Source organism: Schistocerca americana, chromosome 2 (assembly GCF_021461395.2).
Source record: "Schistocerca americana isolate TAMUIC-IGC-003095 chromosome 2, iqSchAmer2.1, whole genome shotgun sequence".
Lineage (NCBI taxonomy): Eukaryota > Metazoa > Arthropoda > Insecta > Orthoptera > Acrididae > Schistocerca > Schistocerca americana.
The window spans coordinates 582,421,483-582,448,332 of NC_060120.1; positions in this window are offsets into that span (position 1 = coordinate 582,421,483).

Here is a 26,850-nt window from a genome sequence, read left to right on the forward strand (position 1 = left end):
ATAACACAGAAGAGAGCGAACAAATTAGGAAACTGAAACAAAATCTGAATCAAATTGATACGCAACACCAAAGAGAAATCCGGGAAGTACAAGATCAGCTAACACAGGTAATACAAGAATTACGTATTTCAGAGGACACTCGCGCCCCAATAAGGGAAGAGGGACATAGAAATACGGAACAGCCACAAAATAATAACATAGGGCATTTCGGAAGTTATGAAAGAAATTGGCAATGTGCACCGAATTTTGAGTTGGAACCGCCGAAGCGACGTAACAATGACCGACATGCGACTCGCCGACATGATGATTTTGACTATAAGCTGTTCATTACTACACGTAAATTCAAAACGTTTAAGAATTCTGCCAACGACATTCATCCACAAGCGTGGCTCCATCAATTCTCTCATTGTTTTCCTCCCAACTGGTCATTGGAGCACAGGTTAGAATTTATGTGTGGCTACTTGGAGAATGAACCAGCTGTAAGAATGCGATCGGTCATTCACGATTGTCACAGTGAAGGAGAGTTTTACCATGCCTTCCTCTCAGCATATTGGTCTCAAGCCACACAAGACCGAGTAAAACATGGCATCATAATGATGAAACATTTCGAACAGTCTGAATTTTCCAGTCTTGTGAAATATTTTGAAGACATGTTGCACAAGAATCAGTACCTGAGAAACCCATACAGCCCCTCAGAACTCATCCGCATTTGCTTAATCAAATTGCCTGAACATTTACGACATATTATTTTAGCAGGACGTTGCAAAGATGACATTGAAGCTTTTCAGGGACTGTTACAAGAATTGGAAATTGACACTGACAATTGGGGAACGTGGAAACAGGAACACAACAATTACAGGTCACATCTGTCACAATTCCACGATGAAAGAAATAATAACTGGACACGACAAGGCTATTCTCACAACACATATCGTGACCAAAACAGACACCACCCGTATGACAACCGTTGGCAGAGTAGTAATAATTACAGGGAAAGATCACCTCTCCGTGGTAATGACTATCACAGAGACAATCAGAGAAACAGACAATATGGGAACCAGAACAATTATTATCAAGGGAGACAGAATAACTTTAGACGCAACGGTCCAGCGCACAGTTACGATTCAGCGAGAAATTCTCCACCACTTAACTGACAAGAAAGAAACTACAGGAACTATCGACATGACGACAGACGATGTGATCGTAACGACAGACCTGAATTGCATCAGAACTGGCGGGATTTAAACAGGGCAGGGCCCTCTCGTCACGGTGAATTTGTAGAAGTTAGGTCTCCAAATCCCAATAACGGCGCTCGCCAACAAAGAGACAGACAATGACTCGCACAGCAGGCAGAAAAATTTTAGCATTCTTTACCGACGTATACCGCATGACAATCGGTTTCGAGTTCAAACTCTGAGTACTATGAAGAGTAAAGGATTTCACCACACTTCACATATAAAACCGTTTATTGAAAGATAATCTGCTTTTTAACTTTGTCTTTGCCATAAAACTTTTCAATTGACGCTACTAGTACGCTTTGTCAGACTTAGAATCTGTTAACATACAACAATGTTTGAAGTTAAATATCCAATCAAGAACCAAGAAAACTTATTTCAACAGAAATTATGAATGCATTGTTATAGTGAACAGACGACACAATGTTGTTATTTGTACATTCTTGCCTGTTAGTTGCACGATTACGTAACGTCTATAAGGCTCACATACTTAGAACATATACTGGTACTGCTAATGAGATTCTAATGCAACATTTTGGTTTACTTGAAAATACATTCTGGATTTAAAGTACTTTCTGTGAGATACCAGATGACACGGTGGTTGGTTTATGTGACAGCTGCACGATTTTATCACGACGCTACTAATGAGTGACAATATACAATGTTGCTTTTGCAGTGTTTCTGTTTTATATCTGCACAGTTTTCTGTTTTATTCTGGAAAGTAAAACAGGTTTTAGTAGTAACTTTTGTGGTATAGCTACAATGAGATTGCCTTTTCCGTAGCACAACAATACGTTACAACACAGTACTTTCTTCATCATGGCAATAAGCGTAATAACTAAGATATCTATACACAAAGCATTTCACTTTCGTTTATGATGGGGTAAGTACATTGACTTCTGCAGAACTTAGCTTTCGGAGGACGATAATTACGACACTTCCACAGAATTATCTTACAGCAAGACGCACATTTAGCGCTACAGGACATGTGTTTGAGTGATTAATTTTGTACTTAAATCATTTATTTTTAAAGATATTTGAAGGACAATGATACAAAGGTTTTCCGTAATACATTTCATTCCATTGTTGTAAACTGTAACACCTGAGGGTATAATTACATTAATCCTCAGGGGGGTACACGCTTACTTTGTGTACCATGTGTGTGGCAACCACAAGGAACCCTAGCTAATATGGTATTTGCTTATACAACTTTACACATCGGTACCATATTTCTCTAACACATAAATTACACAGCTATCTGATCATTTAACTGAGAGATAAACATTTTTTTACTACATCAGTGACACATGTTTACGCAATACACAGTTGGGTAACTTCACACTTATGAAACTGTATTTTGTCTGTACTTTGTAAACTGTTCATATTTTTTCGGAATCATTGTGATACTATGAGAGCTTTGAATGATGTATTTGGTAAGGGAGCATGATTTTAAAGTACGTTTGAGGTAGATGACACTATTGAAATGAGCAGAGAATTTTTTTTAGGTTTTGAAATTATTGGAGGAAGCTACGACGATTTTGAGATTTGACTGAGGTGTTATGATGTTATTATTATGACGACGATGTGTACTATGATGTTGAGATATGTTTATGATCAATAAGATGAGGCTACCGTATATGAGGAATAAGAAGTATGTTGGAAACCAAGAATCGTGCTTTAAGAGTTATGAAATGTGCGTAAATGCGTGACTGTATCACAATACTGACGAATATTTTATTTGGACACTTATATTTTTAGGATTTTCTTTCTACAGATTTGCAACGCTAATTCTTGATCTGTGAAATATTTTTATGTGAGACTGTCACTGTAGCGGAAACTGCTGTCGTAAATATTTCCGTAAGAAAGTTAAGTGACCACCTGCACGTAATGCGTCGTGGGCACCCAGCTGTGTCGGACGTCTGGAGAGAGGGCCATTGGCGCGTGCCTTTCAGAGCACAGGAAGGAAAAAAAAAAAAGGGAGGCCATTATCCTGGGCATTGTCATTCCTTTAGAGAAAGCATCGCAAATCCGACACGCTAATTACTTGGAAACATATCGTACTTTCTGATATTTACTGAAATGCCTAATGAAATGACAAGAAATAGTTTGTCTACACACCTGACTATGACTACTGTCTTTCTAGATGAGAGATTTTTTTACTACTTATGAAATGCCACATGACTATTGAACGATGTTCTTACGCTTTGCTTTGTACATAGTTGCTTATTTCATTTGATATCTAGTTTCTAGCTGCACTGCAGCATTGGTTAAAATAAAATTTTGTAGATGTACTAATATAAATATTTTCTGTCTACAGATCGAGTATATAAAAATTTTTTTCAAAAAAATGAGGGAGCACAAAGCGACATTTACCTTCACAGGAACTGCATTCATAATTTTCTTTTCAAGTACTTGGTAATTTCTTTTGTAGAATAAATTGTGATGCATCACTCTAGTGTTAAGATGTGACATAGGTATTAGACATGGCCATTTTTAGTGTAATATTTTTTTCTGCTTGAGCTATGTCATGTTTTGATATAAGTTATTACATTTGCTGCTGCTAGCTTTGCCAATCTGTATTTTTTGTCATTGCTGCTTGTGTTAATTGTTTTGTGCTGCTGCATTGCCTCGTCCCTTAGTTTAGCATCTGAGCTCAGTAGATTTAAGTTAGCTTAAGATGGGGTAGGCTATATGAGAGAACGAGATGTGATGAATTGGAAGAAATGCATTGAGAAGCTATAAGAAAATGGTTTGGCCAAAAAAAAAAAAGTATTTTGAAAGAGGATATAAGCAAAAAAGTAGGGTTTATGTAGGATTTTCTTGGAAATAAATAATGAGGTAAGAAATATGTGAACATATAAATACAGAAAGCATGCTTTGATAGGATTTTTTTGGTGGAAACAAATTTTGAAATAAAACGAAAGATCTATGGAATGAAGTTTTAGGTTGGACTGCAGTACCAAATGTTACACTGAAAACAAACCCTGCCCTTTCCCTTTTGTGTTATCCCACTATATGTTTGTGTACCCTTGTGTATTTGTTTTCTTCCTGTCTCTGTGTACTGTTTCATAGAACTTTTTTCTCTTCTAATACTAAGTTACATTCACTATGATGAGGAATACTGTTATCCTCAAATACAATTGGCATTAATAATGTGTTATTTACTTTGTAAAGATGTTTAGACATTATTTATTCTGTTTTGTGTTAATGCTCATGTGTGAAGTTGATGTTTCGAAAGTTATTCGATCTTTTATGTATGTACTCATGTCATAATTCCTGTAACACTGATGTATATGTCTATTTCTATTCTTTTGTAAAGCCTGTACTACAAATGTTATCTGTATTATTATGTTCTTTAATGATGTATTTTGTACCTTTGTAATTGTATTTTCATGTTGTAAATTTATAAAATTGTAATTGACACCAGTTCATCTTATTATTAACTTGTAAGTTACATTTCACTGCACACGTTTCTGTTGGTCATAGTATATGGACAATATGTGAGAAGTAGGGACTGTTAGTGTTTGCACGTGTGTTAATAATTCAGCAAGGGACTGGATAACAGCATTGCTGGTTCTAAGGACAATTCCAAAAACTTTGTGAGTGCACAAGTGGTGGTTTATGGACTTGCTATATTCTCCGCAAGACTCTTCGATGGTGAATGTGCACCTGCACAATCGCAACAGATGGCTGCTGGCCATCTCTACAAGGACTACAGTGGGTCTGCACCTCTGGTGGCCCACCAATACCATTATCTCTACAAGGACTACAGTGGGTCTACATCTTTGATGATCCATCAATACCATTATTTCTACAAGGACTGCAGTGGGTCTGCACCTCTGGTGGCCCACCAATATCGTAATCTCTACCAGGACTACGGTGGGTCTGCTCTGTGATGACCTACCTACCAATATTCATCAAAACTTCGACTGACTCTGCAGTGGGTTTGCTCTGTTGTGACCCAATACTTGTCTGCATGTCGAGAGTCAGCACTGTCTTTCCGTTGGAAGGACAACACTACTTCTTCAAGACTGCATGGAAATCCACTACTTCCGTGTGCATTTTCTTCTACTGCTCAGACTTTGAGAAAAACACTATATTTTACCGTAATGAATGATCAGGACTGTCTTTATGCACTGTGACAAAATTTTAGCTTTTGACCAACGTTGTATCAATAAGTGTGTGCATTTGATATCTTTGTTATTGTAATGATGAAAAATTTTTTCAAATCTGTATTGGGCACTGCCCAAACCAATTTGTAAAATTTTTTGTGGGGAGCATGGGGGCTATGTAAGTAGGCTGTTTATGTTTTCTCTATGTAAGTAGGCTGTTTAGGTTTCTTTATTGGTAACGCCACCTCTGTATGAAAATCACTGGCTGTGCTGTGTGCAGTCTGTGGCTGCTTTGCATTGTTGTAATACTCGCCATTGTAGTGTTAGGCAGCTGGCTGTGAACAGCGCGTAGCGTTGCGCAGTTGGAGGTGAGCCGCCAGCAGTGGTGGATGTGGGGAGAGAGATGGCGGAGTTTTGAAATTTGTCATGAACTGCTATATTTATATATGATGATATCAAGGTAAATACATTGTTTGTTCTCTATTAATATCTTTCATTTGCTAACTATCCCTATCAGTAGTTAGTGCCTTCAGTAGTTTGAATCTTTTATTTAGCTGGCAGTAGTGGCGCTCGCTGTATTGCAGTAGCTTGAGCAGCGAGGATTTTTGTGAGGTAAGTGATTGTGAAACGTATAGGTTAATGTTAGTCAGGGCCATTCTTTCGTAGGGATTTTTTTGAAAGTCAGATTGCGTTGGGCTAAAAATATATTGTGTGTCAGGTAAAGGACAGTCATGTATAATTGTTGAAAGGGGAAGTTTCATGTGTTACAAGAATGAAAATGCTCTACCGTAACCCTTCTTCAAATTTTAATCTGAATTGTGTTCCAAATCACCCCAGGACTATTTTGAACAGTAGTTGCTTTTGAAACATGTACCGAGATGAACTGGAACATGTGAAACACATCTAACAAGCATTTTACTAAGAAAAATGCATTTATACTACCTCAATTTTATTTTAATTAATGCCAATTCATATTTTTTATATTACGAAACAGGTTTATTAACCATTAAATCTCTGATCTTTAAAATGTTTTCCTAACACAATGATGTTACAAAAAACAAACCATATCATTAATTACTTAAGACAGCGCTTTACATTGTATGATGTCAATGCCTTCAAGAATTTTAGATACCATTTTTCCTCCTCAGAAATCAGTTCCTCTCACCTTCATCACAATTTGTGCTTTTGATACGACACATGTGGCTACAACATCAGAAAAAAGAAGTATTTTTGTTTCTCACTAATTTTCTTCCTTTTCTTTGCCATGCAGTTCTATAGCCTTAATCCTTCCTACAAATAATTTTGAACAGTTAGCCTCTGTAACAGGAAACTTAGTCAAGATAAAATCGTTTTCGGCCATTGTCATTTGGGGCGTCTCGGAAGGTCCAGGTCCAGATTCCTCTTCAGTTTTTGTCTCAGATATTAGAGGTTTTTGCTCCAAGACTTTGGGATCATCAGATTTCTTTTCCTTCCTGTCCACCCCAATATCTTCCGAAATTTCTGTCTGTGACATGACACTTTTCCCATGGAGAACTTCCAGTTTTCTACCACGAGGTTTTTTGGATTGGGAATTAACAGACCCATAACAAACATCTCTCAGGTGTTCCGCAAAGGCGTCAGACCATACCTGTGTTGGGTCACCTGTTTAATTTTCCAAAATACTAACGGGTAAGAGAGATAAAACTTTTTCTGGATTGGAAGGTACGTTACCAGAAACATGAAATCCTACAATAGCATTGGTTTGAATTTTCTCTCTCCTGTAGTGAAATGTCGCCTTCAGTGTCTTAGGGAAGTCGCCTTTTGGAAGAACACCCCTATTGCCTTTATTCCAATCAATCAAGGCTTTTCGCCAAGCTAGCGTCATTGGACAAAGGAATGCGACGTCTAGAGGCTGGCAGTTGTGTGTTGCATTTGGGGGGAGCAACACAAACTTTTCATTGGTCTCCTCACATTGAGAAACTACAAACAAGGAAAAGTGGCTTGAGAGATTGTCTCCTATCGGAAATTTGACACCCTCAAGACTTCTAAGATACGGCAAAGCTATTGTCTGAAACAAATCTTCAAAAGTATTGAGGTCAAACCATCCACTTTAGTTTCTGTTGTAGGCTGAACCATTCGTTCCACCTTCACTCGAGGTTGGATAGAGATGAGTGGCCTTATAAACTACATAAGGTGGCAGAAGATGTCCATAACCTGCAGCAGCTATCATTACAGATCTACTTGTTTTGGATGAGTCTGTGATTCTACGAGGATGTTTACATCCCCTCTTTACCAACACTCTGATAGCACCAGGATCGTCAGAAAGTTGGTCTCATGATAGTAGACTAAGTGGCTAGCGGAACACCTCTCATAGTATCCTCCAAATTTTTGAAATTGCTTGCTATGACATCTCTGTTCACTTGAGCTCTAGCTCTCTGTACATTGTCACTCAAACATACAGTCAGTTTAATGCGGCGTGAGGGCAGATTTTTCACCCACTCATATCCAGTCCTACCGTCTTCAAACCTTTTTTCCACTCTTCCCCTTCTGTCTAAGTAGCTCTTTACAATAATCCCTTACCTCACTTGTCGTTACTGGCTGTCCCCATTCTGCACATTTAAATAATCCACTGATTAATGTCTTCTTTTAAACTCAAAACAGTTTGTCTACCTATTTTGAAAAGATTTTTATTATTTAATTCCCTTGAAAGTGTACTAGGTGGCATTCCATATTTTTAGATGCATTCCTGAGTGATAATTTACGTGCCTTTACATCACTGACAACTCTCCACAGACTTTTCTCGCTGCATTTTTGATAGCCAGCTGGCCCAATCTTCTTTTTGTATACCCGTGGCATGTTCCATTTCAGCCTGAAAAATATGATTTTCTGCATTTATGCCTGCAACTAACGAATAACACAACCAAAACTAACCTAACGTTCCATACATCATCACTGATTGTTGGCCTCCACATTCCAATATCAGGGAACTGTATTACTATTACGAGAGTAGATGTGCAACAGTGTTTCCACAGTTTTAGAAAAAAAAAGATAAAGTTTACACTTAAATACATTATTTTCTAAAAAATCACATACCTCTTTGACACATACAATTTTCATATCATTGGAACAAATAATATCTGCCGTGACAAATAGGAACACCTATAGCCACCCTTATGATTTTATTTTATTTTGTCGCTACCACTTTCAACGCTTCAGTGCGTCATCTTCAGGCCTGTATGCATAAAACATTAAAGACAGCATTATCAACTTACCGATCAAGTTACATAGAAACAGATTAAAACAGAATGAGAAACAATGGCAAGACTCTACAAATGAATTTACACAGAACATTTGACAGAAAGAACAAATAGATCCTTTGTTACATATCGAAAATATACCATCACAAATTTCCACTTAGTACATTGTACAATTGTACTATCTATTACAACTTCTTTAAATACTGTTTATGATTTTATTGGACAGTCGGACACACATTATCTGCACAACCCTGAAATAACTTACTGTAAGACAAAATAACTGTAAAAGGTGATGAATGTGAGGAAACAATGCCTCACAAACAAGTAAACAGAAGTAACATGACCTATGTGTCGTGTCATATTATGAAATGCTTAGTTCTACACAGATGAGTGGCATACACTACGTCATATCTACAAAATGAACGTCCAAGACGTGGCATAAACCGAATGTAGGATCCACATCCATAGAACGTATGAAAGACGCCCACAAGGAAACCGTTCATGATGCAAACATTCATATGCGAATGTATATATAGTGTACTGCCCACACAGGGATACTAAGTAGCCCACATGAAGGATGACTCAACAATATATATATATATATATATATATAACCAGAAAAGCTTACTGTGTAGCACACCGCTCAAAAAGTACTCTTGTGTGTTAAACATAAGTGATCACGAAGAAATAATTGAAATATTAAATATATAGTTATGAATAAATGCATTGTAACTAGTACACACTTAGGTCTTTCAACGACAGATGGTATAATAAATAGTATAATTGTACAATGCATTGAGTAGAAATTCGTGATGGTATGTTTTAGATATGTGAGAATGGGTGTATCTGTTCTTTCTGTCAAAAGTTCGGTGTAAATTCATTTGTAGAGTCTTGCCATTGTTTCTCATTCTGTTTTAATTTGTTCCTATGTAACTTGATTGATAAGCTGATAATGCTATCTTTAATGTTTTATGCATACGGGCCTGAAGATGACGCACTGAAGCGTTGAAACCGGTAGCGACAAAATAAAATAAAATCATAAGGAAGGCTGTAGGTGTTTTTATTTGTCACGATAATAAACTTCCTGCTAAAAGGATGGACATACAAAAGAACAATATCTATGGTGACTATAGAGGGCGGTTTCCATTAGTTACACGAAAGTATCACTCCAAAGCAAAGATTATTTGTTGAAATGGACACCGTGTTTCATTTCACCCCAGTACTTCCAAATCACCCCAAGTTAGGTACGGTAAAAGCTACGAGTACTTGTTCAGTAGAAGAGATGTGTTTCACGCTAACGAAGATGACATGGTGCTCATACACTTTAGAAACAACTTTTACTGTTTCTTTTCCTTTTTTGGGTCTGTATTACCACCTCTCAGGATATGGCAAGCAAATAGCTTACAGTAGAAGAAATTTATTTCATAGTATCAAAGATAAAGAAGTTTTCTTAGCTCTGAAGGTATTCATTTAGAGATCATGTTTACTCGACTTTTCGTTTTGCTTTGATCCGTACTGCCACCTCCGCAAATTCGTCGGTGCAGATGTTGTTTACCCTATTTGTGCTATGGGGCAAGACTTTTAAAATATCGCCAGTATACTAGCTTTTCAAACATACAGGGTGTTTCACTTATCTGGTGGCGCAGTAGATGCCGGATAGCGAGCTCTCCACTGCCCGGCGATCAGAAGCCGTGTCACATGTCTATTGCTGCGGTACGACATGACTACATTTAAAATATAAGCAAAAAAATTTTGTACTCACCCATATCAGGCAAGGAGATGTGGAACTGCCTGCCATTATTTTCCACTCATTTCTGACATCCACTCAAGAAATTATTAATCACACGATGTAATTCTCTCTGAGATATTGAAGTAATTAATTCACTGATATTATCCTTGAGTTCCTCTCTCGTGTGAGGATTTGTTGTGTACACTTTGTCCTTCAGCGCCCCCACAAATAAAAATCGCACAGAGATAAATCAGGACATCTAGCGGGCCAGATATTGTTACGAGGGTCACTCCAAAAGAAATGCACACTTTTTTTATAAATCCATCTTTTATTCTATATGTTTGAAAGTTTTACAGTGTGTAGATACATCCTTCAGGAACAATATTTTCATTTCTCCGCATAATTTCCATCCCTCTCAACTGCCTTACGCCGTCTTAGAACCAGCGCCTGTATACCCGCACGGTAAAATTCTGGACCAACCTGTTTGGGCCACTGTTTGGCAGCATGCACAAGGGAGTCATCATCTTCAAACCTTGTTCCACGAAGAGAGTCTTTCAGTTTCCCAAAGAGATGATAGTCACATGGAGCCAGGTCAGAACTGTAAGGTGGGTGTTTCAGTGTTGTCCATCCGAGTTTTGTGATCGCTTCCACAGTTTTTTGACTGACATTTGGCCGTACATTGTCGTGCAACAGCAAAACATCCTGCTTTTGCCGATGTGGTCGAACACGACTTAGTCGAGCTTGAAGTTTCTTCAGTGTCGTCACATATGCATCAGAATTTTTGGTGGTTCCACTTGGCATGATGTCCACAAGCAAGAGTCCTTCGGAATCGAAAAACACCGTAGCCATAACTTTTCCAGCAGAAGGTGCGGTTTTGAATTTTTTTTCTTGGGTGAATTTGCATGATGCCACTCCATTGATTGCCTCTTCGTCTCTGGTGAAAAATAATGAAGCCATGTTTCATCACCGGTCACAATTCTTCCTTGAAATTCATCTCCACCATTCTCGTACTGTTCCAAAAGTTCGCTGCATACCGTTTTTCTTGTTTCTTTGTGCCCCATTGTCTACATCTTGGGAACGCTCCTGGCACAAATCGTTTTTAACGCCAACACTTTCAGTATTCTGTATACACTTCCTTTCCCTATCCCACCGTAGCGCGACAATTCGTTCACTGTGATGCGTCTGTCAGCAGTCACCAATTCGTTAACTCTCTGCACATTGTCTGGAGTGAGTGCAGTACGAGGCCTGCCGCTGCGAGGACAATCCTCAACATTGCCGTGCCCGCTTTCATCACGTAACCTGCTTGCCCACCCACTAACTGTACTGCGATCGACAGCAGCATCTCCATACACCTTTTTCAACCTCTTGGGGATGTTTCCCACTGTCTCGTTTTCACAGAACAGGAATTCTATGACAGCACGTTGCTTCTGACGAACGTCAAGTGTAGCAGCCATCTTGAAGACATGCTGTGACGGCGCCCCTCACGGGAACAGGTTGAACTAAGTTTGAAAACAAGTGGGAGGATGTATCTACACACTTTCACACATGCGGAATGAAAACAGTATTTTTACAAAAATAGTGTGCATTTCTTTTGGAGTGACCCTCGTCCTCCATCGAACACATCGTTAATAGCTTACAAAGAAACACTGGCCGTATCAGCGCTTGCTGAATCCTGTTGAAAATATGCGAAGCTTCATTCTCTTTCACTCAGTTCATTAAAAAACAGTCGCAGAATATTTTACACATATCTTTCACTTGTAGCTGTCTCACCAAAAACGTTGGGCCTTTTATTCTGTCACAACTAACTGTGAACCACACCGCTATTTTCTGATCGTGAAGAGGTTCCTCAAGAAGCACAACAGGTCTATCTGCGCTCCAATGTCGACAGTTTTGGCAATTAATATACCCAAGTAAATGGAAACAAGTCTCGTGTGAAAACAGAATGAGGTAAGGATACATTTCACCTCCATGCACTTGTTTCAAAACCTTTTCACAAAACTTAACCCTGCGCGCAGGCTCACCAGGTAAAAGTTCTCGTACTAGTGATACCTTATGGGGCCTTAGGCCAAGCAGCTTAGCACCTTTTTGTACAGAGGTGCACGGCATTTGCGTTTGCTGCGAAAGACGTCTAAGAGACTTTCTCGCGGAATTATCCAGGCGGTATGCAATGTCATCGAGACGAGCTTCTGTGAGCGCTGTACGTTGTCGTTTAGATTCTTGTCTTGAATACTTCGTATTTCACGAAATTTATTCACTAATTTGTGAACTGCATCACGACTCGGAACTTCTGTTCAAACAATCTACTAACAGTACGAGCGGGCTCTGTACACACTGTACGAATCGCAAACAAACACTCGTCTTGGAATTAAATAATTCGCTCTTGCCATTATTGCGTTCGCTGATTCTGCTGTTGCGTGCATACACAAACTCTGAGTCTGAAATATTATTATCGCGAGCGTTAGCGAGCGAACAGATTTTCGTCTTAGTCGGACTCACAGAGTTGCATGGAGAGAAGTGACATTAGGAGATGTCGCAACCTGCCCTGACCGTGCTAGCAGCGCCGGAAGACACTTTGGTATTAATCGAGGATATTTGATAATTTGCCTTTTTGCTTCACGTAGTTGTTGCTCACTTGCGCACTGGAGGGATTTTGTCATATTTGTGTATGCATACATTGAAAGTAATATTCATATCTTTGTTGCGACCAGATACATGGTTATTGATTATAGACATTGTGGAATAATTAAAGTTTCTCTAACTGTCCACGGAAAAGAAGGGTCTGAGTAACGTTTTATCAATGTATGAATCTTCAATTTTCGGAATATAGTAAATAAAAAGTTTTTATTGATTCCGTTCATTTTTACACTGCTTAAGGCTTTTTGACCAAACGCCTCCTGATCATTTAATTTCTATTAAAACAAAGGAAAAGCTTAATCAGTATTTGTGACCGTGCATTGCACTCTGCATGGATTGCAGTGTTTCTTTTGAATTATTTTAGCACGTTTCTGGATGCAATATACGAGTATTTGCGTGTAGGAGTACTGCAGGATAATAGCTAGGAGACGTTAGAGAATGTTTTTAAAAAATCGCAGTCAGGTACTAGAGAATTGATTTCTCATGATTTATGGCAAGAGTAATTAATTTCTGCTTCTGTTCTCTATCAGATTACTGACATGTCCATTAATAGAAAGTTCCAGAAAATGTTTGAATGCTGACATATCGGAATAAGGATTCTCATAACACAAGTTGTACTGCTACGTACTAGATTTCATGATAACGATAATAAAGTTTCACTAGATTGCCTTGTAATTTTTTAGGAAAATAGTATCGGTAACGATAACATTGTCAGAGATTGACCATTACACATTTCCATACGACTTTCACTAGGCTGATATTAACTACAATTTTAGATAGTAACACTTTCACGAGAACAACAACAATAATTACATTTTTTGGTTGATAATAAAACTTTCCCCCCATGAACCATGGACCTTGCCGTTGGTGGGGAGGCTTGCGTGCCTCAGCGATACAGATGGCCGTACCGTAGGTGCAACCACAACGGAGGGGTGTCTGTTGAGAGGCCAGACAAACGTATGGTTCCTGAAGAGGGGCAAAAGCCTTTTCAGTAGCTGCAGGGGCAACAGTCTGGATGATTGACTGATCTGGCCTTGCAACCATAACCAAAACGGCCTTGCTGTGCTGGTACTGCGAACGGCTGAAAGTAAGGGGAAACTACAGCCGTAATTTTTCCCGAGGGCATGCAGCTTTACTGTGTGGTTAAATGATGATGGCGTCCTCTTGGGTAAAATATTCCGGAGATAAAATAGTCCCCCATTCGGATCTCCGGGCGGGGACTACTCAAGAGGACGTCTTTATCAGGAGAAAGAAAACTGGCGTTCTGCGGATCGGAGGGTGGAATGTCAGATCCCTTAATCGGGCAGGTAGGTTAGAAAAGTTAAAAAGTGAAATGGATAGGTTAAAGTTAGATATAGTGGGAATTAGTGAAGTTCGGTGGCAGGAGGAACAAGACTTTTGGTCAGGTGAATACAGGGTTATAAACACAAAATCAAATGGGGGTCAAGCAGGAGTAGGTTTAATAATGAATAACAAAATATGAGTGCGGGTAAGCTACTACAATCAGTATAGTGAACGCATTATTGTGGCCAAGATAGACACGAAGCCCATACCTACTACAATAGTACAAGTTTATATCCCAACTAGCTCTGCAGATGATGCAGAAATTGATGAAATGTATGATGAGATAAAAGAAATTATTCAGATAGTAAAGGGAGACGAACATTTAGTAGTCATGGGTGACTGGAATTCTACAGTAGGAAAAGGGAGAGATGGAAACATAGTAGGTGAATATGGATTGGGGGAAAGGAATGATAGAGGAAGCTGTCTGGTAGAATTTTGCACAGAGCATAACTTAATCATACCTAACACTTGGTTCAAGAATCATAAAAGAAGGTTGTACACATGGAAGAATCCTGGAAATACTAGAAGGTATCAGACAGATTATATAATGGTAAGACAGAGATTTAGGAACCAGGTATTAAATTGTAAGACATTTCCAGGGGCAGATTACTACTGAAGAAACTGCAAAAAGGTGGGAATTTAAGGAGATGGGATGTGGACAAACTGATTAAACCAGAGGTTGTACAGAGTTTCAGGGAGAGCATAAGGGAACAATTGTCACAAATGGGGGAAAGAAATACAGTAGAAGAAGAATGGGTAGCTCTGAGGGATGAAGTAGTGAAGGCAGCAGAGGATCAAGTAGGTAAAGAGACGAGGGCTAGTAGAAATCTTTGGGTAACAGAAGAAATACTGAATTTAATTGATGAAAGGAGCAAATATAAAAATGCAGTAAATTAAGCAGGCAAAAAGGAATATAAACGTCTCAAAAATGAGATCGACAGGAAGTGCAAAATGGCTAAGCAGGGATGGCTAGAGGACTAATGTAAGGATGTAGAGGCTTATCTCACTAGGGGTAAGATAGATACTGCCTACAGGAAAATTAAAGAAACCTTTGGAGAAAAGAGAACCACTTGTATGAATATCAAGAGCTCAGATGGAAACACAGTTCTAAGCAAAGAAGGGAAAGCAGAAAGGTGGAAGGAGTATATAGAGGATCTACAAAAAGGCGGCGTACTTGAGGACAATTTTGTGGAAATGGAGGAGGATGTAGATGAAGAGGTTATGGGAGATACGATACTGCGTGAAGAGTTTGACAGAACACTGAAAGACCTGAGTCGAAACAAGGCCCCGGGAGTAGACAACATTCCATTAGAACTACTGACGGCCTTGGGAGAGCCAGTCCTGACAAAACTCTACCATCTGGTGAACAAGATGTATGAGACAGGCGAAATACCCTCAGACTTCAAGAAGAATATAATAATTCCAATCCCAAAGAAAGCAGGTGTTAACAGATGTGAAAATTACCGAACATCAGTTTAATAAGCCACAGCTGCAAAATACTAACGCGAATTCTTTACAGACGAATGGAAAAACTAGTAGAAGCCAACCTCGGGGAAGATCAGTTTGGACTCCGTAGAAATACTGGAACACGTGAGGCAATACTGACCTTACGACTTATCTTAGAAGAAAGATTAAGGAAAGGCAAACCTACGTTTCTAGCATTTGTAGACTTAGAGAAAGCTTTTGACAATGTTGACAGGTATGATCTCTTTCAAATTCTAAGGGTGGCAGGGGTAAAGTAGAGCGAGCGAAAGGCTATTTACAATTTGTACAGAAACCAGATGGCAGTTATAAGAGTCGCGGGACATGAAAGGGAAGCAGCAGTTGGGAAGGGAGTGAGACAGGGTTGTAGCCTCTCCCCGATGTTATTCAATCTGTATATTGAGCAAGCAGTAAAGGAAACAAAAGAAAAATAAGGAGTAGGTATTAAAATACATGGAGAAGAAATAAAAACTTTGAGGTTCGCCGATGGCATTGTAGTTCTGTCCGAGACAGCAAAGGACTTGGAAGAGCAGTTGAATTGAATGGACAGTGTCTTGAAAGGAGGATATAAGATGAACATCAACAAAAGCAAAACGAGGATAATGGAATGTAGTCGACTTAAATCTGGTGATGCTGAGGGAATTAGATTAGGAAATGAAACACTTAAAGTAGTAAGGGAGTTTTGCTATTTGGGGAGCAAAATAACTGATGATGGTCGAAGTAGAGAGGATATAAAATGTAGACTGGCAATGGCAAGGAAAGCTTTTCTCAAGAAGAGAAATTTGTTAACATCGAGTATAGATTTAAGTGTCAGGAAGTCGATTCTGAAAGTATTTGTATGGAGTGTAGCCATGTATGGAAGTGAAACATGGACGATAAATAGTTTGGACAAGAAGAGAATAGAAGCTTTCGAAATGTGGTCCCACAGAAGAATGCTGAAGACTAGATGGGTAGATCACATAACTAACGAGGTGGTATTGAATAGAATTGGGAAGAAGAGGAGTTTGTGGCACAACTTGACAAGAAGAAGGGACCGGTTGGTAGGACATGTTCTGAGGCATCAAGGGATCACAAAGTCAGCATTGGAGGGCGGTGTGGAAGGTAAAAATCATAGAGGGAGACCAAGAGATGAATACACTAAGCAGATTCAGAAGGACGTAGGTTGCAGTAAGTACTGGGAGATGAAGAAACTTGCACAGGATAAAGTAGCATGGAGAGCTGCATCAAACCAGTCTCAGGACTGAAGACCACAACAACAACAACAATAAAACTTTGTTTTAATCTGCAATTTCACAGTTTCGGACGATTCACATTGTGTAGTAGTATACTCATCAAGAGCCTGTAAGCTATAAATACCAGTCTCCTAATGTACAGGTTTCCCGTTAAAACTTAGTGCGAAGAAGAAAAGAAAACTACACAGTGTTTCGTTTAAATCTTTTGTGTAACATTACATACCCAGGGAAATATTACACATAGGCAAAACAAAGGGTCTAATGGATTAAATATCCTGTTCCAGTTATAAAACGATAGAAAAAAAGAAAATTAAACCACACACTTTCATAGCACAGCACAGGATTCTTTTTCCTGTAGTCGGGTCGATCAGAACACCTGTACGTTGTTGCTTAAAACATACGTGGCATAATATGTCCGTCGGAATGTTTTTTTTTTTTTTGGAGTACCGTGTGAAAATCTGAAGATAATATACATAGCCAAGGAAATTTCTAGATTTTCGGAGACAACGATTTCTCTCTATACAGCGCGAATCACCTAAAATTTGCACCTCAAATTATGCGGAATGGGAAGTGGTTTTGGCGTCCTGTTTTCACAGAATAGATTGATAGTCTGGGGCTCGTATTGTTAGCCAATTACAGAGATGTAATAATACTTAGAATGGTTCAAATGGCTCTGAGCACTATGGGACTTAACATCTATGGTCATCAGTCCCCTAGAACTTAGAACTACTTAAACCTAACTAACCTAAGGACATCACACAACACCCAGCCATCACGAGACAGAGAAAATCCCTGACCCCGCCAGGAATCGAACCCGGGAACCCGGGCGTGGGAAGCGAGAACGCTACCGCACGACCACGAGATGCGGGCAATAATACTTAGAAAGTTTACCTTTAGGTGAATATACTCTTTTAAGCCGAGTAATGCCTACTCACATTAACAAATTAAAAGTAAGATAAATTAGAATATCAGCGTTATTTGTTGCCGGATTTTAGTGTGGGTCGCTTACATGATATCGTATTTTGAAAAGTTTCCATACCGACACTTGTTTGCGCCATTCAACCTGCGTATTTGCTAGGTACGATGTTTTTATGTTTGCTTAAAAAAATGGCTCTGAGCACTATGGGACTTAACTTCTGAGGTCCCCTAGAACTTAGAACTACTTAAACCTAACTAAACTAAGGACAAGACACACAAATCCATGCCCAAGGCAGGATTCGAATCTGCGACCGTAGCGGCCTCGCGGTTTCAGACTGTAGCGCCTAGAACCGCTTGGCCACTTCGGCCGGCTTTATTTGCTCACAGAGCACTTGTGTGTTCCTTGACTGCATTGCGACTTGCTAGTCAGACAGTCCAAACAGTAGCCGTGTGTGGACGATGGGATTTGCCAATGAAACGGCGAGATGCGCATGATGTATGGAGTGTGTAGGAATGCAGTTCGTTCTTGTGTGTTGTATGCGGCAAGATATTCCAATACGTGACAACCAAGGAGGCAGTTATTTATCAACCTCTTCAACTAATTACGTGAAAGTGGTTGTGTGTGATAAAGACAACGTAACAGAAGGAAACAAGTGCCGACCGAAGAAGGGGAAGATAATTAGCACGTTGGCTTCCGCGCAATCGCACGTGGAAGTGGCATGAGCCGGGCAAGTGTCCTATGGATTCTCCATCCCTATCACATCCATCAAGAGCTGCATGGAAACGATTGTGACAATTGTGTTAATTTCTGTACGTGGGGGTTAAGACAGGATACTCCACATATATTATTTATTTTGTTCACTGATGAAGCCACATTTACCAAACACGGCCAGATAAACCGACAAATGCAATTCCCGGTGGTTTCGTGAGATGGAATGTGAACGTGTGGTATGGGATAGCGAACTATCTACTAATAGGGTCGTGTTTCATAGAATGCGCACAAGAATCACGGCCTCCTATCAGACCATCTTCCACGGCTGCTGGAAGACGGTCCTTTGTAGACTAATCTGAATCTAAAAAGATCTCATCTCTAGAAGGAGCCTGTGGTACCAACACGATGTCTGTCAAGTCCATAGGGCACGAAGTACTACAGCGATATTCACGAATTTCACGAATTGTTCCCAAATCATAGGAATTGATGAAGGGAACCTGTACCGTGGCCGGTTCATTCGCCAGATTTGACGCCTGTGGGGAAAGCTAAAAGATGACGTCTACGAGGACATACGAACTACACCCGATGACATGCAACGACGTTTTACTGAAGCCTGGTCTGTCATCTCTGCTGAAATGCTAGTACGTGTGCAGCAGTCGTTCCATACCGGACTGGAAGTGTATATTGCCGCTGCCGGTGGTCATTTTGAACACAGCCTATGATAGTACGTTGTCACGTTATTAGTCAGAATCCATATAACTAGTGTACGCACTTGTGTTGTTCATTAATGTGCTGCAGCACAGGTGTTGTACAAGCGTCGGTGTGGGAACTTTTCAAAATACGACACCTCGTAAACTACTTGCATTGGAATCCTGCAGCTTATCCTACTCGTTGTTTGGTAATGTTAATAGGTATTGTTTTGTTTAAAAAGTGTATGTCTGCACAAAAATACACTTTATAAGTATTATTACAATCTGTTGATTGCCCAACAATACGAGACCCTGATTACCGACCCATCTGTGAAAATCGCACATCAATAGCATTTTCCATTTCCGCAATATTAGCGGTGCAAGTTCTAGGTGATTCACCCTGGTATAGACTTATTGCCTATCCGTAACCGCCTAATAAAAATATCTGATAACACTAAAAGTCTGTATACCTACCATCATCCTACAGAAGTGAGTGTACATTCCTTCACTCAGTGCTTTGAAGCGCGCTGACAGCTAGCACTGCCTGATGCCGTCAGTGACTGTCAGGTGTCTGCCGCCTTGGCAATCGCATTTTTATCCGCCTGGAGCAGCTCCATCCCCGCCAGCCTAACACAGCTTCGTATTTCTTTGGTCGCCTCCCTCTGGCCCCGATAGGGAAGTTTGCTGCGCGGAGCCAAGAAGCGCTCGCATTAAGGATTTACGAGCGCGCCGGGAACCGGGCTGGCTGGCTGGCTTTGTGCGTCCCATCTGATAGCGGCGGCCCCACAGTCTCTGCCGCGGCGCGGTCCGCCGGCCGCATTCCCTTAATACGTACGCCACCTCGGCGTTATTGTTATTCCGGCGACCAGGAATGCGGCGGGATACGCGAGCTGCCGTAAGCCCCGTGCGTTAATAAAGGCTGCCCACTCGCTACACGGCCTCGCGGTATCCGCCAGTAATTTTAACATTAATCAAAACACTGTAATGAAATTTTAACACAAGTGAGTTCCATGCCTGGCAAAATTAGATAACTCTGCACTGTAGTGGGTGAACGCTCTGAAAACGTGTGCGTTGGGGGGGGGGGGGGGGGGGGAATGGGGGGGTTCACCAGCACATGTAGCCGGTTTTCCTCACTTGTATTAGTGATAACGCTGGCGGAGTCACTGAGACACTCTCTCGTTTCTTCATCCACGGTGGCATACTAATTTCCTTTCCTGCTAACCTCATGATACAAGTACTCAGTAATTTTCTGTGGCTTTGTTATTACGTGACCGACAGTGGCAAGCCCAGTTGCGTTGTTAGAACTTGTAGCGCACCTGCTGACAGTCCGCCATTTGTTGTTGGAAGAAACTACTTACAAAGGAACAAATCAAATCACTCTAATACCTGTGGGTATCGGTAATTTTATCTCTAAGATAATAACATATTTGTGCCGGCCGGTGTGGCCGAGCGGTTCTAGGCGCTACAGTCTGGAACCGCGCGACCGCTACGGTCGCAGGTTCGAATCCTGCCTCGGGCAAGGATGTGTGTGATGTCCTTAGGTTAGTTAGGTTTCAGTAGTTCTAAGTTCTAGGGGACTGATGACCTCAGAAGTTAAGACCCATAGTGCTCAGAGCCACTTCAACCACTTAATAACATATTTGTACCTAACACAGAAAGATAAGTGTAGATTTTATAAAGTTACTCACAATATTTCCAATAAATATTGCAAATATTTACGTGAAGAATATGCAGTGTGTCCCAATAAAACGCCGACTAAATTTAGAGACAATGTCCTTACACCAAAGAAGAAAGTGCATACCTTAAGAGATATGATCACTTATTCAGCTTCCATATTATGAAATACATTTCTTCTACTTCCTTTATTTTTCATATTTTGAGAAGAGGTACTATTAATGTTTGGATATATATTTACATACAGAAAACAGCCCTTTCCTTGGCTCTAGTTTGCTGTAGTTTTGATAAAATCCACCCTCATTTTTTAAAAAAAATTGCTCTGAGCACTATGGGACGTAACATCTGAGGTCATCAGTCCCCTAGAACTTACAACTACTTAAACCTAACTAACCTAAGGACATCACACATATCCATGCCCGAGGCAGGATTCGAACCTGTGACCGTAGCCTTCGCGCGTTTCCAGACTGAAGCGCCCAGAACCGCTCGACCACACCGCCAGGTCTTCATTTTTAAGTTATAATATAAATTTATGGTGTACGGGAAGGTGTCGTAGTTGAGTGACTGTAGGAGGATACAAGATGACTTGGACAGGATTTGTGATTGGTGTACAGAATGGCAGCTAACTCTAAATATAGATAAATGTAAATTAATGGAGATGAATAGGAAAAAGAATCCCGTAATGTTTGAATACTCCATTAGTAGTGTAGCGCTTGACACAGTCACGTCGATTAAATATTTGGGCATAACATTGCAGAGCGATATGAAGTGGGACAAGCATGTAATGGCAGTTGTGGGGAAGGCGGATAGTCTTCTTCGGTTCATTGGTAGAATTTTGGGAAGATGTGGTTCATCTGCAAAGGAGACCGCATATAAAACACTAATACGACCTATTCTTGAGTACTGCTAGAGCGTTTGGGATCCCTTTCAGGTCTGATTGAGAGAGGACATAGAAGCAAATCAGAGGCGGGCTGCTAGATTTGTTACTGGTAGGTTTGATCATCACGCGAGTGTTACGGAAATGCTTCAGGAACTCGGGTGGGAATCTCCGGAGGAAATGAGACGTTCTTTTCGTGAATCACTACTGAGGAAATTTAGAGAACCAGCATTTGAGGCTGACTGCAGTACAATTTTACTACCGCCAACTTACATTTCGCGGAAAGACCACAATGATAAGATAAGAGAGATTAGGGCTCGTACAGAGGCATATAGGCAGTCATTTTTCCCTCGTTCTGTTTGGGAGTGGAACAGGGAGAGAAGATGCTAGTTGTGGTACGAGGTACCCTCCGCCACGCACCGTATGGTGGATTGCGGAGTATGTATGTAGATGTAGTTGTAGATGTAGACATCTGGTTGTTGAATTCTAGTCCGCAGCTCGTGGTCGTGCGGTAGCTATCTCGCTTCCCGCACCCGGGTTCCCGGGTTCGATTCCCGGCGGGGTCAGGGATTTTCTCTGCCTCGTGATGAGTGGGTGTTGTGTGATGTCCTTAGGTTAGTTCGGTTTAAGTAGTTCTAAGTTCTAGGGGACTGATGACCATAGATGTTAAGTCTCATAGTGCTCAGAGCCATTTGAATTCTAATAGATACCTAATTTTTTCCCGTAAACTATTTGTTTTACGGCTTCAACAATAGGCTCTGTTCCTTCATGCAGTTCTTTTAGCTGAGAGTATTTGGGAATTACAATTTTGCCTCTTATTTCATCTACATCTACATGCATACTCTGCAAATAACATTTAAGTGCCTGGCAGAGGGTTCATGGAACCACCTTCACAGTTCTCTATTATTCCAATCTTGACTGATGACCTCAGTAGTTAAGTCCCATAGTGCTCAGAGCCATATTCCAATCTCGTATAGCGCGCGGAAAGAACGAGCACCTATATCTTTCCGTACGAGCTCTGATTTCCCTTATTTTATCGTTTCTCCCTAGTAGGTCGGTTTCAACAAAATATTTTCGCATTCGGAGGAGAAAGTTGGTGATTGGAATTTCGTGAGAAGATTCCGTAGCAATGAAAAACGCCTTTATTTTAATGATGTCCAGCCCAAATCCCGTATTACTTCTGTGACACTCTCTCCCATTATTCACGATAATACAGAACGTGCTGCCTTTCTTTGAACTTTTTCGATATACTCCGTCAGTCCTATCTGGTAAGGATCCCACACCGCGCAGCAGTATTCTAAAAGAGGACGGACAAGCGTAGTGTAGGCAGTCTCCTTAGTGGGTCTGTTACATATTTTAAGTGTCCTGCCAACAAAACGCAGTCTTTCGTTAGCCTTCCCCACAACGTTTTCTATGTGTTCCTTCCAATTTATGTTGTTCGTAATTGTAATACCTATGTATTTAGCTGAATTTACGTCTTTTAGATTGTCCTGATTTATCGTGTATCCGAAGTTTAACGGACACCTTTTAGCACTTATGTGGATGACCTCACACTTTTCGTTATTTAGGGTCAACTGCCATTTTTCGCACCATTCAGATATCTTTTCTAAATCGTTTTGCAGTTTGTTTTGATCTTATGATGACTTTACAAGTCGATAAACGACAGCATCTTCTGTAGACAACCGAAGACGGCTGCTCAGAGTGTCTCCCAAATCGTTTATATAGATAAGGAATAGCAAAGGGTCTTGAACACCACCTTGGGGAACGCCAGAAATCACTTCTGTTTTACTCGATGACTTTCAATTACTACGAACTGTGACCTCTCTGACGGGAAATCACAAATCCAGTCACATAATTGAGACGATATTCCACAAGCACGCAATTTCACTACCAACCCCTTGTGTGGTACAGTGTCAAAAGTCTTCCGGAAATCCAGAAATACGGAATCGATGTGAAATCCCTTGTTAATAGCACTCAGCACTTCATGTGAATAAAGAGTTAGTTGTGTTTCACAAGAACGATGTTTTCTTAACCTATGTTGACTGTGTGTCAATAGACTTTCTTCTTCGAGGTAATTCATAATGTTCGAACACAATATATGTTCCAGTATGATACTGTTACATCATTCCATGTCTACCAGGCGATACGCTTGCAATTCCTCTGCTTCATTCTTGTGTGATTTCCATATAAAACATAAAGTTTACTATGTTTGCAAATGAATTACTGTTACATCGTGTTGTCTCATCGGTTGTAGACTCTGCATACTATTGTTCAGTGGCTAAGTAAGCAACGTACAGTCCGTAACATTTAGATACAATGCATTTTAAGCCAATCCAACTGGGAATGGAGCTTTATAAATAGATTTTCCGTATGCCCTTTAACATAAACCTTCTCAACTCCATAATTTTAGCCAGTAGTTTGACATATGACCACTTAGCACTGTTATTTACAGTAAATTCTAGTTCTTTATGTTTTCCACTTATATCCAGATTTTTCCAAACACTTTGTTTAAAGTGTATTGTAAGCCTTGCTTGCACATCTGCAATAGCTAATTATTTTTACAATAGCACTTTACACTACAGGCCTTAAAATTGCTACACCACGAAGATGGCGTACTATAGACTAAAATTTAACCGACAGGAAGAAGATGCTGTGATATGCAAATGATTAGCTTTTCAGAGCATTCACACAAGGGTGGCGCCGGTGGCGACACCTACAACGTGCTGACACGAGGAAAGTTTCCAACCGATTTCTCATACACAAACAGCAGTTGACCGGCGTTGCCTGGTGAAACGTTGTTGTTATGCCACGTGTAAGGAGGAGAAATGCGTACCATCACGTTTCCGACTTTGATAAAGGTCGGATTGTAGCCTATCGCGATTGCGGTTTATCGTATCGCGACATTGCTGCTCGCGCTGGTCGAGATCCAATGACTGTTAGCAGAATATGGAATCGGTGGGTTCAGGAGAGTAATGCGGAACGCTGTGCTGGATCCCAACGTCCTCGTATCACTAGCAGTCGAGATGACAGGCATCTTATCCGCATGGCTGTAACGGATCGTGCAGCCACGTCTCGATCCCTGAGCCAACAGATGGGGACGTTTGCAAGACAACAACCATTTGCACGAACAGTTCGACGACGTTTGTAGCAGCATGGACTATCAGCTCGGAGACCATGGCTGCGGTTACCCTTGACGCTGCGTCACAACAGGAGCGCCTGCGATGGTGTACTCAACGACGAACCTGGATGCACGAATGGCAAAACGTCATTTTTTCGGATGAATCCAGGTTCTGTTTACAGCATCATGAGGTCGCATCCGCGTTTGGCGACATCGCGGTGAACGCACATTGGAAGCGTGTATTCGTCATCGCCATACCTGCATATCACCCGGCGTGATGGTATGGGGTGCTATTGGTTACACGTCTCGGTCACCTCTTGTTCGCATTAACGGCACTTTGAATAGTGGACGTTACACTTCAGATGTGTTACGACCCGTGGCTCTACCCTTCATTCGATCCCTGCGAAACCTTACATTTCAGCAGGATAATGCACGACGGCATGTTGCAGGTACTGTACGGGCCTTTCTGGATACAGAAAATGTTCGACTGCTGCCCTGGCCAGCACATGCTCCGGATCTCTCACCAATTGACAACGACTGGTCAATGGTGGCGGAGCAACTGGCTCGTCACAATACGCCAGGCACTACTCTTGATGAACTTTGGTATCGTGTTGAAGCTGCATGGGCAGCTGTACCTGTACACACCATCCAAACTCTGTTTGATTCAATGCCCAGGCGTATCAATGCCGTTAGTACGGCCAGAGGTGGTTGTCCTGGGTACTGATTTCTCAGGATCTACGCACCCAAATTGCGTGAAAATGTAATCACATATCAGTTCTAGTATAATTTGTTTGTCCAATAAATACACGTGTATCAGCTGCATTTCTTCTTGGTGTAGCAATTTTAATGGCCAGTAGTGTATATTGTTCCGTAATGATAATCGCCTTTCTGCATGTTGTCCAGTTTTAAACTTGTGGCCTCGACTTCTTCCATTTCCAGTTTCTTTTTGCGTATGCATTCTACATTAACTGCACTTAAAGGACTGATTTCCTTCATATGGAGTTATTTAAGTCTGTGCGATATATTTACACTTTTTCTTAAGACCTACGAAATAATGTCAGTTGTTACAACTGGTCAGAATTTGGTAATACCTACATCAAACTGTATTGAGGAAAGCACTTTTCCGGACTGTGAAAAATATGTTTCTCCTGCTTTAATACGACATTTGTGTGTATTACTGGTGTTGGTTTTGTCAGAGTCTGCATTGAAAATTTACATATCTTTTACAGGCAAATCATTGAAACTGTAGGCAGACGGATCATAAATAGTGTTCACGAGTTTTCCGCTGGATACGTTTTGCAAATTCCACAATATTTCCTCGGAGCAACTGTCCGACATTTTCCGGTGGTTCAACCTTGCTCGTGACTAGGTATGACTGACGGTATCCGCACGTCGACGCCCCGTTTTTAGATTACGCGCGCCAAGAATGTGCAGGCGCGGAAATCGCGCATTCACAAATGATTTGCAGATAGATGGTGCCATTGTCAAACGCCCTCTGCTGAAAATCGCAGAGCGGCTCTTCTGCGCGTGCGCTGTACGCTGCGTTTACTAACAGTGCGGCCAGACGTTTCTCACCAAAGACCGTACCAGACCAATCTTGTGACGGGTCTATTATCGAAAAATGTAGATTTTCGCGTTGTGATTTAATAGCAGCTAATGTAGGGTTCCAGGCTGTACTCAGTTGGACCGTACCAGACCAATCTTTTGACGGGTCTGTTATCGAAAAATGTAGATTTTCGCGTTGTGATTTAATAGCAGCCAATGTAGGGTTCCAGGCTGTGCTCAGTTGAAATCCCACACCCCTGGTGATGAGATTATCGGCTCTACGGATATGTACTGCTTCCTTGATGACGCAGTC